Raw genomic sequence first — 19,276 nt, forward strand, 5'->3', positions numbered from 1 at the left:
CAAAAGAACTGCAAGTGGTACAATGCCACCAAGATTTTCCCTGGCTATCAGGATGGTTATCAGCTATGTGTCAGAAGGACTGAAAGCAGGACAGTGCCACCACGATTGTGCTGGTTACCAGTGAAACTTTGCTAAAAGTTGTAGCTTTTTTGGAAATTTAAAAATGGGAAGATGTATGGGAATTTGTACTGCGTGTACTGGGTTGTGTCAGAGGGTCTGCAGTATCCCAGCCAAGGTAGCCCTGGCTTGATTGGGGCCTGGGGCCCATTTGATCTAAAGCCAGCCCTGTGCCAGGGATGATTGTCATCTACGTGCCAGAAGAACTGGAAGCAGGACTGTGCCACTAGGTTTGTCCCTGGCTATCAAGGATGGTTGTTGGCTAAGTATAGGAAGGACTAAAAGCAAGACAGTGCCCTCAGGATTGTTCCTGGCTGTCATAGATGGTTGTCATCTACATATCAGAAGGACTGGAAGCATGACTGTGCCACCTGGATTGTACCTGGCTGTTAGAGATGGTTGTCAGCTAAGTGTGAGAATAACTGGAAATCAGGACTGTGCCATTAGGATTGTCCTAGGCTTTATGGGATAGTTGCCATCTAAGTATAAGAAGGACTGGAAGAATGACAGTGGCACCATGACTGTCCCTGGCTATCAGGGAGGGTTACCCTCTCAGTATAGGAAGGACTGGAAACAGGACTGTGCCACCAGGATTGTACTTGGCTGTTAGAGATAGATGTCATCTAAGTAAAAAGGACTGGAAGCAGGACCGTGCCACAAGGATTGTACCTGGCTATCAGGGAGGGTTATCATCTCAGTATAGGAAGGACTGGAAGCAGGGCAGTGCCACCAGGATTGTCCCTGGCTGTTAGAGATAGATGTCATCTAAGTAAAAAGGACTGGAAGCAGGACCGTGCCACAAGGATTGTACCTGGCTGTCAGATATGGCTGTTGTCATTTAAGTGTCAGAATAACTGGAAATCAGGACAGTGCCATCAGGATTGTGGGATTGTCCCTGGGTATCACAGATAGTTGTCATCTAAGTATAAGAAGCACTGGAAGTAGGACAGTGCCACCAGGGTGGTCCCTGGCTGTCAGAGATGGCTGTCATCCAAGTATAAGATGGATTGAAAGCAGGACAGTGCTACCAGGACTGTTCCTGTGTATCAGATAGTTATCATCTAAGTATAGGAAGGACTGGAAGCAGGGCAGTGCCACCAGGATTGCCCATGGCTGTCAGAGATAGATGTCATCTAAGTAAAAAGAACTGGAAGCAGGACCGTGCCACAAGGATTGTACCTGGCTGTCAAATATGGCTGTTGTCATCTAAGTGTAAGAATAAATGGAAATCAGGACAGTGCCGTCAGGATTATCCCTGGGTATCACAGATAGTTGTCATCTAAATATAAGAAGCACTGGAAGTAGGACAATGCCACCAGGGTGGTCCCTGGCTTTCAAAGATGGGTGTCATCCAAGTATAAGATGGACTGGAAGCAGGACAGTTCTACCAAGACTGTCCCTGGGTATCAGTTGTCATCTAAGTATTAGAAGGCCTGAAAGCAGGGCAGTGCCACCAGGATTGTCCCTGGCTGTCAGATATAGATGCCATCCAAGTAAAAAGAACTGGAAGCAAGACTGTGCCACCAGGATTGTGCCTGGCTGTCAAATATGGCTGTTGTCATCTAAGTGTCAGAATAACTGGAAATCAGGACAGTGCCATCAGGATTATCCTCGGGTATCACAGTTGTCATCTAAATATAAGAAGTACTGGAAGTAGGACAATGCCACCAGGGTGGTTCCTGTCTGTCAAAGATGGGTGTCATCCAAGTATAAGATGGACTGGAAGCAGGACAGTTCTACCAAGACTGTCCCTGGGTATCAGTTGTCATCTAAGTATTAGAAGGCCTGAAAGCAGGGCAGTGCCACCAGGATTGTCCCTGGGTGTCAGAGATAGATGTTATCTAAGTAAAAAGGACTGGAAGCAGGCCAGTGCCACCAGGATTGTCCCTGGCTGTCAGGGATGGTTGTCAGAAAAATGTCAGAGGAACTGGAAGCTGGACAGTGCCACCAGGATTACATGCCAGCAGATATGAAATTAGCACAGTTCCATCAGACTGTTGTTGGGTGTCCTGAGGGTTGCACCTGCTGGAGGACTACAGATCCCAGCTTGTGTTCATGCATGCCGAGGCTTGTGCTTTCCCTAGAGCCAGAGGGCCAATAATAGTCATGGTGTACCGCCTTGCCTTGTGATGTAGGGAGTGAAGGGAAGGCCATCTAATCGCCATCACACCACACAGGGCAGGTTCCTGGAAATGTGTCCAGAGAGGTGACTATAGCATGTGAACAAAGCAGAGAAGGAATCCTTTGTGCGGGCTGAGTAAGTGGCTGGGTGACATCACTGGCTCTGGTATTGGATTACAACAGAAGAAGGGATCCACCCACTGCAGCCAGAGCCCAGCATTACAAGTCTGCTGGCCGCTGGATCCCCAGCACTGGCACCCTGGCTCCTGTCTTCCTGCAAAGTTCACCCAGTGACTGTGCCAGCTCCAGGGGTGAGTACAGGGGCCACAGGGCACCACATGCTATCCTCCCTTCTCTGTCTCTTCTCTTCAGATTTGGAGTTCATGAACTTTGTGAGGTTCTGTAGACTTTCCTGGCACGGGCAGAGCCCCTGATACCCTTAGGACGGGCACTGATCTGCAAGGTTGGCACATGATCACCATCAGCTATCAGTCAGATGTCACCCATCCTTGTCCTGCCTCTTCTGATAGGCTGACATCTAAAGGGCTCAGTGCATGGAAAAGTGTTATTCCAATGTTGATCAGTGACACTATCCACATACAACTGATCACCCTGTATGCTGGCACTTGTAGTTCAGCCATGGTGGGAGAATCACACTATGTTCTTGGTTTATAGGGCTCCTACCCTGAAGCATGCTGGGATTTGTAGTTGGATCTGTGAAGAATCAGAACCGCTCTCTGGTATGTGAACAGGACGCCCCCATTTTCTGGGATTTGTATATCCAGGGATATAATGTTTGGCATACTTGTGGTTTGCATGTTACGCTGGGATATGTGGATCACTGACATTTATGGGATCACAGCCTATGGATGCACAACTTGCCTGGCTGGGATCTGTAGTTCCATGACAATTGATGAGTTGTCAGGCTCCTTGCTGGGGTTTGTAGTTCCACGACAGTTGAGGACTTGTCAGGCTCCTTGTTGTGTTTCTTCATCCCATGACAGTTGATATGTTGTCATGCATGCTCCTTGCTGGGGTTTGTAGTTCTATGACAACTGATATGTTCCCATGCATGCTCCTTGCTAGGGTTTGTAGTTCTATGACAACTGATATGTTCCCATGCATGCTCCTTGCTGGGGTTTGTAGTTCTATGACAACTGATATGTTCCCATGCCCCTTGCTAGGTTTTGTAGTTCTATGACAGTTGATTAGTTGTCACGCCCCTTGCTGGGGTTTGTAGTTCTATGACAACTGACCTGTTCCCATGCCCCTTGCTGGGGTTTGTAGTTCTATGACAATGGATTAGTTGTCATGCCCCTTGCTGGGGTTTGTAGTTCTATGACAGTTGATACCTTGTCAGGCTCCTTGCTGGGGGTTTTAGTTCCATGACAATTGATATGTTATCAGGCTCCTTGCTGGGGTTTGTAGTTCCAGGACAGTTGAGGACTTGTCAGGCTCCATGCCAGGTTGGATAAAAATTGATGTTTTTTTTTTTAAAGAAAAATCAGATTTTTTTTTTTTTTTTTTTTTTAAATCCTGCATTTTTTTTAATCATATTTATTTAGATTTTTACTCCAAAAGCATTTTATGAAACTAAAGATAGTTTTCTATTTAAGATACATTAATAATTTAGTTTATCAGCATGAAATGGAGCTTAGCACGAGGCCGAATATTCAGCAATATTTACATTTTTTGGTAAACTCATTCGGTGAATCCAAGCTCTGCAAGCTGAGATAACATGCACTGCATTGATGCATTCACACAATTTTACAGTAACCATGAGATAAAACAAAGTTCAGGAATATTCCTTTATCCCATTGCTTTGCAAATCTATGTACACTACAAACTGTATGATTGAAGAGGAATGCATCTGTACCAGGCTCTAAGTGTGAGGAGGGAAGGGCAAGCTGTAAAAATTAAATTAAGGATTCTACCAGAAGGAATAAGTTCTTAAATTGAAAGAGCACCTGTCATTTCAGATCCATCATGGCAGTGCCTGTTAGCGGGCATCCACTCACCTGCTGCCGCCACGTCCCTCGCCTTGTTGTGTCACTGCCCCATCACCAGCCATCCCATTAAAGTGAATGGAACTGTCGTTGAGTCCCCAGCGGGTCAGAGGAGGAGCCTCTGCGGGACAGAGATGACAGTTGCTCTTTAAAAATTATGATTTAAATCAAGTCTTTTTACTAGTGATTTAAAATGTCTTGATTTAATTCAAGTCCACCCTTCTCCTTGCAGGGGGTCTGTAGTTCCATGACAATGGACAAGTTGTCAGGCTCCATGCTGGGGTCTGTAGTTCCATGACAATGGACAAGTTGTCAGGCTCCTTGCTGGGGTCTGTAGTTCCATGACAATGGATAAGTTGTCAGGCTCCTTGCTGGGGTCTGTAGTTCCATGACAATGGACAAGTTGTCAGGCTCCATGCTGGGGTCTGTAGTTCCATGACAATGGATAAGATGTCAGGCTCCTTGCTGGGGTCTGTAGTTCCATGACAATGGATAAGTTGTCAGGCTCCTTGCTGGGGTCTGTAGTTCCATGACAATGGATAAGTTGTCAGGCTCCTTGCTGGGGTCTGTAGTTCCATGACAATGGATAAGATGTCAGGCTCCTTGCTGGGGTCTGTAGTTCCATGACAATGGATAAGTTGTCAGGCTCCTTGCTGGGGTCTGTAGTTCCATGACAATGGATAAGTTGTCAGGCTCCTTGCTGGGGTCTGTAGTTCCATGACAATGGATAAGATGTCAGGCTCCTTGCTGGGGTCTGTAGTTCCATGACAATGGATAAGTTGTCAGGCTCCTTGCTGGGGTCTGTAGTTCCATGACAATGGATAAGTTGTCAGGCTCCTTGCTGGGGTCTGTAGTTCCATGACAATGGATAAGATGTCAGGCTCCTTGCTGGGGTCTGTAGTTCCATGACAATGGATAAGTTGTCAGGCTCCTTGCTGGGGTCTGTAGTTCCATGACAATGGATAAGTTGTCAGGCTCCTTGCTGGGGTCTGTAGTTCCATGACAATGGATAAGTTGTCAGGCTCCATGCTGCTGTTTGTAGTTCTATGACAATTGATTCATTGTGCAGAGAGCAGGGAGGACGTGCCATAAGCACTTGGCAGCAAATAAGCTTTCACCTCTCATTGGTCAAGTAGTCAGAAGGATGGTTGCTGATTGGTTGCTAGGGGTTACCGCACTTTCACACAATCAGTACACCACCATATGAAATAAGCCTGTAAATGGTCTAGTCTATTGTGTTTGGCCCCCAGACAAGGAATTTAAGGATTTGTTCTTCAGCAGCCAAGTTAGAAATATCTGAACAGGCCGGGGTTGTGGTGTGGGTTGCTGAATCCAGCTGCACTTGGAGTTCTAAGACGCCAGCACAACTAACTCCACCCAAAAGCGGAAAAAAGGAATAGTAACTGACCCCTAACCTCAAACGAATCGCACCCTGACTGCTGAGTTTATATTACTAAAGCACTGTTAGCAACAAATATTTGCCACATTTTAATCAAATATCATAATATATTATTGTTGCAGCAACAATACTATCAGGTAAAAGCTATATTTATCAGCAGTTATTACAGATACATAGTGATTGCACTGAGCTAATGAGAGCCCCCTCTAGCTACCAATTTATGAATAGCAAGTTTGTAAAAAATTGGATGTTTCAGCAAAAACAAATCTGTGCCGTGCCCTATCCATGTGTCAGTGATTGACAGCAGCTCCGTGAGGCATCTGTGCCGTGCCCTATCCATGTGTCAGTGATTGACAGCAGCTCGGTGAAGCATCTCTGCCCTATCCATGTGTCAGTGATTGACAGCAGCTCCGTGAGGCATCTGTGCCGTGCCCTATCCATGTGTCAGTGATTGACAGCAGCTCCATGAGGCATCTGTGCCGTGCCCTGTCCATGTGTCCGTGATGGGCAGCAGCTGAGTGAAGCGCATAATAGAGAAGGAAAGCCTGGTGGGCATCCTCAGTATCCCTGGTACACAGTCCATATCTGCTGACGTCTGATGGAATTTGAGCTGTCAGGGCTGTAAATTGGCAGTAATTTCAGTAGATATAGAATACTTCACCTCAGGGGGGCGTATGTTACTAGATTTGCATCTCTGCATGTCCAAAAAAAATGTGCTGATAGAAATACACCAGCTTCCATTGCTAGCAAGTCCTTCTCTCTGACTGTCATGTTGATCCATCGGCTTCAGTTCTTTCAGAGCCACTAACCGGGCACAGGTGAGCAAATTAGGTGTAGCCATGTGCTTGGCTAAGAATGATAGTGAGGGAAACACTGGCTGCAGCTGCTCTCTGTGTTCACTGAACTGTTCATGCTGGACCTAGCAACAGTGCCTGCCTCCAGTCAGTAGGGGGAGCAGACATGTCTAATGAATTTATAGAGTCCTCTATGCTGGCCACAATGGAATGTGGGAATTGAAGTTCAGGAATGCTATGAACTCTTATGGACCATCAGACTACAGTTCCTAGTGGGAGCTAGGTTGAGAAAAGTGCTTTATTTCTCAGGCTGCAGATTGAATAGTTTCTGTAATGCCATGAGGGTGCCTGGAGAGTGCACATTGCTGTCCAGTGTGCATCATACTGGCTGCATAAGGGCAGCCTAAGCAGGATCTCGAGTGCTAAGTCCAAATGTCCTGACAGCCATGAGTCACCAGGGTGCAGAGTAGAGAGTGGACCAATCGCTGTGTGTAACTGGATGGTGAGCTGCAACATCTCTGGGACTGGTGAACTGCAACATTGCTGGGACTGGTGAACTGCTGCTATGGGAATTTACTATATTCTGCTAGAAAGACTAAGCCCTTTAGGAATTGACCATACAGCCATTTAGTATCCTTATTGCTGCCTGCAATAGTGATTGGGATTATTGTCATGTGCACCAACGGTACAACTGGGCCCCAATGCTAGCTAGCTGAGTTAGGCCTAAAGACTGTACCTTTACAGCTGCTACACAGAGACCTTTACCTACTGTTTAAGAGGACATTGCACCATATTCTAGTCATTCTCCTAGAGTGCACTCTAGACGAGTGCTTATATGTAGTGTTTAATGTTGACTTTGCTGATTTATGTGTTGATTCCAGTCTAGTGGGACAGAACTGTATTCTAAGTTACCTTGGCATTAGAGGTGCAACGGATCAAAAAACTCACGGATCGAATTGTTCCTCGGATCTGATCATTTTTCGGATCAGAAAATAATTGAATTTGCAAAAAACCTGTGAAAATTCCACCACCATATAGTCCCCACTGTAATATACATCTCCCCCACTGTAATATCCATGTCATCTCCCCCACTGTAATATTGTCTGAGTATGGCTGGGTATGACCGAGTATGTCTGGGTATGGCTGGGTATGGCAGAGGCAGAGTATTGGCTGAGTATGGCAGAGTATTGGCTGGGTATGGCAGAGGATTGGCTGGGTATGGCAGAGGATTGGCTGGCTATGGCAGAGGATTGGCTGGCTATGGCAGAGGATTGGCTGGCTATGGCAGAGGATTGGCTGGCTATGGCAGAGGATTGGCTGGGTATGGCAGAGGATTGGCTGGGTATGGCAGAGGATTGGCTGGGTATGGCAGAGTATTGGCAGAGGATTGGCTGGGTATGGCAGAGGATTGGCTGGGTATGGCAGAGGATTGGCTGGGTATGGCAGAGGATTGGCTGGGTATGGCAGAGGATTGGCAGAGTATTGGCTGGGTATGGCAGAGGATTGGCTGGGTATGGCAGACGATTGGCTGGGTATGGCAGAGGATTGGCAGAGTATTGGCTGGGTATGGCAGAGTATTGGCTGGGTATGGCAGAGTATTGGCTGGGTATGGCAGAGTATTGGCTGGGTATGGCAGAGGATTGGCTGGGTATGGCAGAGGATTGGCTGGGTATGGCAGAGGATTGGCAGAGTATTGGCTGGGTATGGCAGAGTATTGGCTGGGTATGGCAGAGTATTGGCTGGGTATGGCAGAGGATTGGCTGGGTATGGCAGAGGATTGGCTGGGTATGGCAGAGGATTGGCTGGGTATGGCAGAGGATTGGCTGGGTATGGCAGAGGATTGGCTGGGTATGGCAGAGTATTGGCTGGGTATGGCAGGGTATGGCAGAGGATTGGCTGGGTATGGCAGAGGATTGGCTGGGTATGGCAGAGGATTGGCTGGGTATGGCTGGGTATGGCAGAGGATTGGCTGGGTATGGCAGAGGATTGGCTGGGTATGGCAGAGGATTGGCTGGGTATGGCAGAGGATTGGCAGAGGATTGGCTGGGTATGGCAGAGGATTGGCTGGGTATGGCAGAGTATTGGCTGGGTATGGCAGAGGATTGGCTGGGTATGGCAGAGGATTGGCAGAGTATTGGCTGGGTATGGCAGAGTATTGGCTGGGTATGGCAGAGTATTGGCTGGGTATGGCAGAGGATTGGCTGGGTATGGCAGAGGATTGGCAGAGTATTGGCTGGGTATGGCAGAGGATTGGCTGGGTATGGCAGAGTATTGGCTGGGTATGGCAGAGTATTGGCTGGGTATGGCAGAGTATTGGCTGGGTATGGCAGAGTATTGGCTGGGTATGGCAGGGTATGGCAGAGGATTGGCTGGGTATGGCAGAGGATTGGCTGGGTATGGCAGAGGATTGGCTGGGTATGGCAGAGGATTGGCTGGGTATGGCAGAGGATTGGCTGGGTATGGCTGGGTATGGCAGAGGATTGGCTGGGTATGGCAGAGGATTGGCTGGGTATGGCAGAGGATTGGCTGGGTATGGCAGAGGATTGGCAGAGTATTGGCTGGGTATGGCAGAGTATTGGCTGGGTATGGCAGAGGATTGGCTGGGTATGGCAGAGGATTGGCTGGGTATGGCAGAGGATTGGCTGGGTATGGCAGGGTATTGGCTGGGTATGGCAGGGTATTGGCTGGGTATTGGCAGAGTATGGAGGGATGGCTATAACTGAAATTGTCACAGAGCAGCGCTGTGGGCACTACAGATCCAGCCCACAGCGCTTCGGCTATCTGATCTCTGCCCTCCACTGTACAGATCAGTACACAGAGGGGAGAGAGGAACCGGCGTCATGACACAATGCTGGTTTGTTTACAGCTGATCGCTCCGTAATTTGTCGGAGCAATCACATTGTAAACGGCTGCCGGGTGTACAAAGATGGCCGCCAGAGCTAGTGCTGATCCGAACAGGGTGACCCATTGGGATCACGGATCGGTGATGATCCGTTGCACCCCTACTTGGCATAGTGATTATACTGGCTAGCGGACTATGTCTAAACCTACCTTCTGTTTGCTCATTTATGCTCAAACCATAATTTATTTTCTAACCCATACTAATACATTGATTTAATTTACCATCAAACAGTCTTGTGTCTATTTCCTGGTACTAATTCACAGCCCAGTTAAAGGTATCTATACTTGTTTTCTTAGAAGTGCTTGCAATAACTTTCATTCAATCAGATGTGTCAGAGAGGCTAAGGTTTTTCTTGGAGTAGAGGCAGAACAGAAAACCTAAATTACTAAGTGGTCCCTGTCGGGGTAGTGTTCTAAAGGATTTTTTATTTCAGTTTAACTTCACTGGCTGCATGCTGGTTTCATACTGATGAGTCAGTGATGGCAGTCTATATGTATCCCACCATACAGGTTCCATTTTTAGAGTAAGTGGCGTTGTCCATTGCCTAGAATAACCTTCCTTTTCACCACAATGATCCCTGCCAAGCCACCAAAGATCCCATTCAAATAATGACCATACACTTTGGTCCTCACTTGCATGTTGCTGGGCATGTTGCCCATGTGGCATGCCTGGTGATTGACTGCTTAGCCACTGAGAGCTGTATTGCATTTGGAAGTACACCCCAAACTCACCCATCCATGTCTTGCTTTGTGCACTGGTCCAAATCATTTGATGGAGGGGGATTATGGTGTGGGGTTGTTTTTCAGGGGTTGAGCTTGGCCCCTTAGTTCCAGTGAAGGGAACTCTAAGACCCCTTTCACACCGAGTGCGTTTTGCAGGCGCTATAGCTTTAGAAATAGCGCCTGCAATCCGCCTCAAACTGCTGCTTTATTGTCTCCAGTGTGAAAGCCTGAGGGCTTTCACACCGGAGCGGTGCGCTGGCAGGACGTCAGGAAAAGACCTGCCAGCAGCTTCTTTGGAGCTGTGAAGGAGCGGTGTGTTTACCACTCCTCCACCGCTGCTCCCCATTGAATTCAATGGGGCAGCGCTGCAATACCGCCGGCAAAATGATGCTTTTGCTGCGTATTTTGGGCGGTTTTAACCCTTTCTCGGCTGCTAGCAGGAGTAAAAGCACCCCGCTAGTGGCTGAAATGCGCTGCAAATCCAACGGTAAAACGCCTCTAAAAATAGCAGCGTTTTACCGCTGACGCTATGGACGTGGCAGTGTGAAAGGGGTCTTAAGACATCAGCATACCAAGACATTTTGGACAATTTCATGCTCCCAACTTTGTGGGAACAGTTTAGGGATGGCCCCTTCCTGTTCCAACATGACTGCACACAAGTGCACAAAGCAAGGCCCATAAAGACATGGATAAGCTAGTTTGAGGTTGAGGAACTTGACTAGCCTGCACAGAGTTCTGACTTCAACCCGATAAAATACCTTTGGGATGAATTTGAGTGGAGACTGCAAGCCAGGCCTTCTCATCTAACAGTGCCTGACTTTTCAAATGTGCTTCTAGAAGAATGGTCAAACATTTCCACACACTCCTAAACCTTGTGGACAGCCTTCCCAGAAGAGTTGAAGCTGTTATAGCTGGAAAGGGAGGGCCAACTCAATATTGAAGCTTACAAACTAAGACTGGGATGCCATTAAAGTTCATGTGCGTGTAAAGACAGGCATCCCAATACTTTTGGTAATATAGTGTATGTCAAATTGCATTGATATACACTGTGTATGTGTGTGTGTGTGTGTGTGTGTGTATCTATCTATCTATCTATCTATCTATCTATATATATATATATATATATATATATATATATATATATATAAAATATAATCTTGTGTATCCAACTCAGAGAGCAGCTGAGAGGACTGAAGATACCTACAGACATTGAAGAATGTCTCTTGCCATGACTGGGCCTTATGAGGGGAAAGTTGGTTGTCCTGGATAGATTTTTTTGTCTAGTCATGGTTTCCTTTGAGACCAATCACACCTGCATTGCTTCTCCTCTCTCGTCCATAGGTACGGCACACTAATTTGCATGTTTTGTTATTCTCGGTCCACGTCTGCTTTTTTTTCCAGAGAAAGGGCTGTTAAGTTTTCTACAATGAACTTCTGATGTCGCGTTACACACTGTGGTCACAAATATCATAAAGTTAAATTCTCCTGTAAAGTGTGGTTTTGGGATGGAGCCATAGAAGATCTCCAGGAAGTGGCCTGTCCTCACCTCCCCCCTCACCATAATGTGTCATCAGCTGGGTAGTAATAACATTTTGTTGCTGTGGTCCATTCACTGACTGATCTTTCCCCACATAACAATGACAAGAGGCATTAGTCAGGACAATGCCTCTCGGCAGCTGGAATAATAAATACGGCTGTAGTCGTGGGTCATATTGGGGTTTGAACACATCATTTGCATGTTACCTCATCACACATTTGTTTCCTTATCTGTTACCTCATCACACGTTTGTTTTCTTATTTGTTACTTCATTACACGTTTCCTTATCTGTTACCTCATTACACGTTTCCTTATCTATGTTTTTCTGTTATCTGTTTCTGGATAAAATGTGCAATTATGAAGTACTAAACTGGCCTAAAAGGGATTCTTTAGAAACAGGCCCAAATAACATTAGCCTGTTGTGGTTGACCGATGTCCAGTTGAGGCTCAAGTTACTTCCCTGGCTTGTGCTGCCAACAGAGAGCCACTGAAGAGCACCCGTTGCATTGGGTGCCAACAGGCCATTCCATAGCGCCAAGTCAGACAAGGCTGAGGGCTTTGTGCTAAGTGCCAGAAACTGACAATTATTTGGTTACATTTAGGCTACTTTCACATAAGCCCCTTGAGTTTATTTTCCTCTGCATTCAATTAATTATCTTTGAAGTAGGCCTCATACACACTGACGTTTGGGGCTGTAAAACGTAGAACATCCTATTTTTCGACTAGGTTAAATTTTACTGTTGTTCCCCCATTGAAGACCACCATCTTGCCACTCACACATATGGAAGGTGAAGCCAGGTTGTCAGCTACAGCCCAGACATGTTTGCCCCTCCTGTAGTCAGTTTGTCAACGGGCAGAGGAGTGGCAATAGGTGAAGGTTTAGCTGTTGCCAGACAGTATAAGGTTGGATATAGAGGGCTCAAATTGAATCGGACTACTGCTAAATCAGCTGGAATTCGAGCTGTGGTTAGCCTTGTCGGAACCACCCAGGTGGTCAAACTTCAATTGAAAAATCAAAGGAGCTGGGTGGAAAATTGTTGATTGAACAGTGAAGGCGCCCAATCAGATGCATCAGTGATCAGACAGCCACCGATGCTGTAGTTGTCCAAAAAAACAATAGTTGCCGAGGGTTTCTACAAATCAATGACTGCCATCCACTGCAAGCCAATCACCCATGACTCAAATCTTGGCCAGTTCAGCCAATTTCGTGCCATCTATAGGGGCTTTGAAGCCACAAGATAAAGCAGAATGTCTTCGATGGAACTTCCCTCCAATCCACCCTCCTACCTCCTGCTACATAAATACTGCCCTCTTCTTTTTTTCCGTTTATTTACTTTTTTTTTAAGAAAGCATGCAGACCCCCCCCTCCCATGTACATCACCCGCCTAGACAAATGATGTGCAGATTGCCCACTGTGCCTCCTGGATATGCACGTCACGTATCCCAGGAGGCATAGCCCTACATTCAGAGAGAACGTCATCGGAAGGCACGCCAGCTAAACCCGGAAGAACTGGTCGGCCTCTCAATGACGTCACAAGCAACATGGTGACGTGGGACCTAGCGGTGGCAGAAGTCAACAGGATCTCAGTGGGATAACGCTGGATCCGCACAACAGACCACCCAGTGGGGGGTATAAATTTTTTTTGGGGGGGGGAACCAGGTGAAGATCTGCTTTAAGGGGCTAGAAGAAAAATGTTTGAAATAGCTGATGAATGGAGTATGAAGGTACCGTTATGTTTTACATGCTTGGTGGATGGAAAGGTTCACTAAACTAAAGTACACAGTGCTTACCTCTGCTTCAGCTGTCTGAGGTCCCGCATCTTCCCAACTTCTTGCAGGTAAAATAAATGAAAAAACAAAAGGATTTGGGAATTACCCAGGTTATCATAGTGCTTTGGTTATTTCGGTATCCACATGTCCTTTTTTCTTTTTTTTTTACCGGCGCCAGACAGAGCTGCTTCATTCCCAATGAGATAAGGTTGGGGACACAGTCCCCTTATCTTATATTACAAGCGGCTGAGCTATTCTGAGAGCAGAGCATGTGTTGTTGACAGAGCGCTGACCTCTGGCCCAATCATTAATTTATAAGCAGAGCAAATCAACACACATGGCTACTGAAGCACCTTCATTTACAGATCTGAAATCTATGGGGGCTTTCATGTTCCTTCTGGAGAACCTTCATCTACAGATCTGAGATCTATGGGGGCTTTCATGTTCCTTCTGGAGCACCTTCATTTACAGATCTGAGATCTATGGGGGCTTCCATGTTCCTTCTGGAGCACCTTCAACTACAGATATGAGATCTATGGGGGATTTCATGTTCCTTCTGGAGCACCTTCATCTACTGATCTGAGATCTATGGGGGCTTTCATGTTCCTTCTGGAGAACCTTCATCTACAGATCTGAGATCTATGGGGGCTTCCATGTTCCTTCTGGAGCACCTTCATCTACAGATCTGAAATCTATGGGGGCTTCCATGTTCCTTCTGGAGCACCTTCATCTACAGATCTGAGATCTATGGGGGCTTCCATGTTCCTTCTGGAGCACCTTCAACTACAGATATGAGATCTATGGGGGCTTTCATGTTCCTTCTGGAGAACCTTCATCTACGGATCTGAAATCTATGGGGGCTTTCATGTTCCTTCTGGAGCACCTTCATCTACAGATCTGAAATCTATGGGGGCTTTCATGTTCCTTCTGGAGCACCTTCATCTACAGATCTGAGATCTATGGGGGCTTCCATGTTCCTTCTGGAGCACCTTCATCTACAGATCTGAAATCTATGGGGGCTTTCATGTTCCTTCTGGAGCACCTTCATCTACAGATCTGAGATCTATGGGGGCTTCCATGTTCCTTCTGGAGCACCTTCAACTACAGATATGAGATCTATGGGGGCTTTCATGTTCCTTCTGGAGAACCTTCATCTACAGATCTGAAATCTATGGGGGCTTTCATGTTCCTTCTGGAGCACCTTCAACTACAGATATGAGATCTATGGGGGCTTTCATGTTACTTCTGGAGAACCTTCATCTACAGATCTGAAATCTATGGGGGCTTTCATGTTCCTTCTGGAGCACCTTCATCTACAGATCTGAAATCTATGGGGGCTTTCATGTTCCTTCTGGAGCACCTTCATCTACAGATCTGAGATCTATGGGGGCTTCCATGTTCCTTCTGGAGCACCTTCATCTACAGATCTGAAATCTATGGGGGCTTCCATGTTCCTTCTGGAGCACCTTCAACTACAGATATGAGATCTATGGGGGCTTTCATGTTCCTTCTGGAGCACCTTCATCTACTGATCTGAGATCTATGGGGGCTTTCATGTTCCTTCTGGAGAACCTTCATCTACTGATCTGAGATCTATGGGGGCTTTCATGTTCCTTCTGTAACACCTTCATCTACAGATCTGAGATCTATGGGGGCTTCCATGTTCCTTCTGGAGCACCTTCATCTACAGATATGACATATATGGGGGCTTTCATGTTCCTTTTAGAGCACCTTCATCTACAGATCTGAGATCTATGGGGGCTTCCATGTTCCTTCTGGAGCACCTTCATTTACAGAACTGAGATCAATGGGGGCTTTCATGTTCCTTCTGGAGCACCTTAATTTACAGAGCTGAGATCTATTTGGACTTACATGTTCCTTCTGGAGCACCTTCATCTACTGATCTGAGATCTATGGGGGCTTCCATGTTCCTTCTGGAGCACCTTCATTTACAGATCTGAGATCTATGGGGGCTTCCATGTTCCTTCTGGAGCACCTTCATCTACAGTTCTGAGATCTATTGGGGCTTTCATGTTCCTTCTGGAGCACCTTCATCTACAGATATGACATATATGGGGGCTTTCATGTTCATTCTAGAGCACCTTCATTTACAGATCTGAGATCTATGGGGGCTTCCATGTTCCCATCCATGTATAGCTTTTATACTGTACCACACACTATTACAATGTACTGTGGTTAGGTTTGACTGAGCTTTGTAGAGGGGAGGGGAAGATATACAGAATCTGCAGCTTTTGTTTTCCACAGGTCTCAGCTCTGTCCTTTTGTGATAGATGGTTCTAATTCAATTAGAAAAACAGCAGGGAGCTTTTCTGGTTGTATAGCAGCCTTGAAGCAAGATTGTATCTCAGAAACAGAAGGGTGGGTAGAGGGAAAGGAAAGTTGGAGGCATTCTTTTTGCTATCAAAAGTTTACATCTACACTCACCGACCACTTTATTAGGTACACCTTGCTAGTACCGGGTTGGACCCCCTTTTGCCTTCAGAACTGCCTAAATTCTTCGTAGCATAGATTCAACAAGGTGTTGGAAACATTCCTCAGAGATTTTGGTCCATATTGACATGATAGCATCACGCAGTTGCTGCAGATTTGTCGGCTGCACATCCATGATGCGAATCTCCCGATCCACCACACCCCAAAGGTGGTTTATCGGATTGAGATATGGTGGCTGTGAAGGCCCTTGGAGTACAGTGACCTTATTGTCATGTTCAAAAAACCATACATGAGATGATTTGAGCTTTCTGACATGGGACATTATCCTGCTGGAAGGAGCCATCAGAAGATGGGTACACTGTAGTCATAAAGGGATGAGCATGTTCAGCAACAATACTCGGGTAGGCCGTGGCATTTAAACGATGCTCAATTGGTACTAAGGGGCCCAAAGTGTGCCAAGAAAATACCCCCCCCACACCATTACACAACCAGCCTAAACCATTGAGGCAGGATGGATCCATGCTTTCATGTTTACGACAAATTCTGACCCTATAATCTGAATATCGCAGTTGAATTCGAGACTCACCAGACCAGGCAACGTTTTTCCAATCTTCTGTTGTACAATTTTGGTGAGCCTGTGCGAATTTCAGCCTCAGTTTTCGGTTCTTAGCTGACAGGAGTGCCACCCAGTGTGGTCTTCTGCTGCTGTAGACAATCTGCTTCAAGGTTCGATGTGTTGTGCATTCAGAGATGGTATTGGTTGTAACGAGTGGTCTGTTCTCTGACCTCAACAATACATTTTCGTCGACATAACTGGATATTTTGTCTTTTTCGGACCATTCTCTGTAAATCAGAAAGATGGCTGTGGTGGAAAATCCCAGTAGATCAGCAGTTTTTGAACTCAAACTCAGACCAGCCCGTCTGGCACCAACAACCATGCCACGTTCAAAATCGCTTAAATTCTCATTCGGACCCCCCGTTTTTATTTGGATAATGGTGCCCCTTTTAAAGGGCGATGTATAAGGAGTGAATGCTAGTGGTGATTGCAGAGATCTTGAAACGTTGTTTTGTTAACAAAATACCTTCCCAGTTGGCTCGCAATGCCATTTTATCTGACAGATTGCACTGTCAGTGCTGATTGCGCTGTCTTTCATACAGATAGCCACTAGAGGGGGCATCGATAAAGCTGTAAATGAAATCTAACAATGAAAAATGTAACATTTTTTATGTGTAGACAACAAAGTAACTGCTTTAAAACAGTTGTCGCTCTTTGGAGGCTGGCACTGAAGGGGTTAAAACACGGTCATCCCTCTCTCTACACCCAGCAGCTGCTTTAGCAAGGCATCATGGGAGGTTACAGTGTATCAGATTAGCTTCCTGAAGCAGATGTTTCCACCACAAGGATAATTGTTGTAGGGCTCTTTGGCATGGATCGGTTGTGGGTTGTGGAACAGCTGAACATAATTTCCTTGGTCCAGGAAACACTCGGTGGATGTGGTATGCTGACCTGCGTTCATAGGGGTGACCGTCGGAGATCAGTGCCGCCACCTGTCCTGAATTTTCAGGGACTGACACGGGTTCCAAGGTCTAAGAATTCGAATTCTATCATTTGTAAAATATAACTTTTCAATAGTTTTATCATCTCCTACATCTGGCAGATTACCCTTACTCTTCCCTTTGTCCATAAGAAATTATTTGTCCATAAGAAATTATTTTCAGAGTCCTAAAAAAGCCTCATTTTTATTCGACATACAGCCTTGTTCAGATGTTTAAAAAATAAATAGATTTGGAAATACCTCAAAAATATATATTTTTTTGTCTGTTGGTGGAAATGTAATTGTTACTTCCATTCTGCTGGCTGAGTAAAGGCCACACCTCACATCTCAAGTGTCCATAGTGCTGGAGAAGAAAGGGGTATTGGAGAATGTTATCGGACTCTGGGGTCTTCTGGTCCTCTCCAGTGCTCTATGCTGGCTGTCTGAATAAAGGCCACACCTCACATCTCAAGTGTCCGTAGTGCTGGAGAAGAAAGGGGTATTGTAGAGTGTTATTGGACTCTGGGGTCTTCTGGTCCTCTCCAGTGCTCTATGCTGGCTGTCTGAATAAAGGCCACACCTCACATCTCAAGTGTCTGTAGTGCTGGAGAAGAAAGGGGTATTGGAGAGGGTTATCAGACTCTGGGGTCTTCTGGTCCTCTCCAGTGCTCTATGCTGGCTGTCTGAGTAAAGGTCACACCGGTCATCTCAGGTATCCACAGTGCTGGAGAAGAAAGGGGTATTGGAGAATGTTATCGGACTCTGGGGTCTTCTGGTCCTCTCCAGTGCTCTATGCTGGCTGTCTGAGTAAAGGCCACACCTCACATCTCAAGTGTCCACAGTGCTGGAGAAGAAAGGGGTATTGGAGAATGTTATCGGACTCTGGGGTCTTCTGGTCCTCTCCAGTGCTCTATGCTGGCTGTCTGAATAAAGGCCACACCTCACATCTCAAGTGTCCATAGTGCTGGAGAAGAAAGGGGTATTGGAGAGGGTTATCAGACTGGTGCCTTCTGGTCCTCTCCAGTGCTCTATGCTGGCTGTCCGAGTAAAGGCCACACCTCACATCTCAAGTGTCCATAGTGCTGGAGAATAAAGGGGTATTGGAGAATGTTATCGGACTCTGGGGCCTTCTGGTCCTCTCCAGTGCTCTATGCTGGCTGTCTGAGTAAAGGCCACACCTCACATCTCAAGTGTCCACAGTGCTGGAGAAGAAAGGGGTATTGGAGAATGTTATCGGACTCTGGGGTCTTCTGGTCCTCTCCAGTGCTCTATGCTGGCTGTCTGAATAAAGGCCACACCTCACATCTCAAGTGTCCATAGTGCTGGAGAAGAAAGGGGTATTGGAGAGGGTTATCAGACTGGTGCCTTCTGGTCCTCTCCAGTGCTCTATGCTGGCTGTCCGAGTAAAGGCCACACCTCACATCTCAAGTGTCCATAGTGCTGGAGAATAAAGGGGTATTGGAGAATGTTATCGGACTCTGGGGCCTTCTGGTCCTCTCCAGTGCTCTATGCTGGCTGTCTGAGTAAAGGCCACACCTCACATCTCAAGTGTCCATAGTGCTGGAGAAGAAAGGGGTATTGGAGAATGTTATCGGACTCTGGGGCCTTCTGGTCCTCTCCAGTGCTCTATGCTGGCTGTCTGAGTAAAGGCCACACCTCACATCTCAAGTGTCCACAGTGCTGGAGAAGAAAGTGGTATTGGAGAGCGTTATTAGACAATGGTGCCTTCTGGTCCTCTCCAGTGCTCTATGCTGGCTGCCTGAGTAAAGGTCACACTGGTCATCTCAGGTATCCACCGTGCTGGAGAAGAAAGGGGCATGGCTCTCCAGGTCTCTTAGATTACAGAGAGCACTGGACAGTGTGGTCAGACTCTGGTACACTCTGGTCCTCTCCAGTGCTCTGTGCTGGCAAAACTGAGTAAA

At 46.6% G+C, this 19,276-nt stretch overlaps 1 protein-coding gene across 6 annotated transcripts in view; it reads left to right on the forward strand.

The window, feature by feature from the left end:
* PKIG (cAMP-dependent protein kinase inhibitor gamma) overlaps nucleotides 1-19,276 on the forward strand; it is a 169,099-nt gene that overhangs the window by 83,453 nt on the left and 66,370 nt on the right. For 2 of the 6 annotated variants that reach the window (XM_077460226.1, XM_077460223.1), the window contains exon 1: nucleotides 2,398-2,549. The exons of 2 other annotated variants lie outside the window; for them this stretch is intronic. The gene's annotated coding sequence lies outside the window, so the exon portion shown is untranslated. Of the gene's footprint in view, nucleotides 1-2,397; nucleotides 2,550-2,913; nucleotides 2,979-19,276 lie in introns of those variants that run through there. 2 more of the 6 variants (XM_077460227.1, XM_077460225.1) reach the window with 2 other exon arrangements.

Source organism: Lithobates pipiens, unplaced genomic scaffold (genome assembly GCF_037356315.1).
Source record: "Lithobates pipiens isolate NorthernLeopardFrog02 unplaced genomic scaffold, aLitPip1_a1.2 Scaffold_28, whole genome shotgun sequence".
Lineage (NCBI taxonomy): Eukaryota > Metazoa > Chordata > Amphibia > Anura > Ranidae > Lithobates > Lithobates pipiens.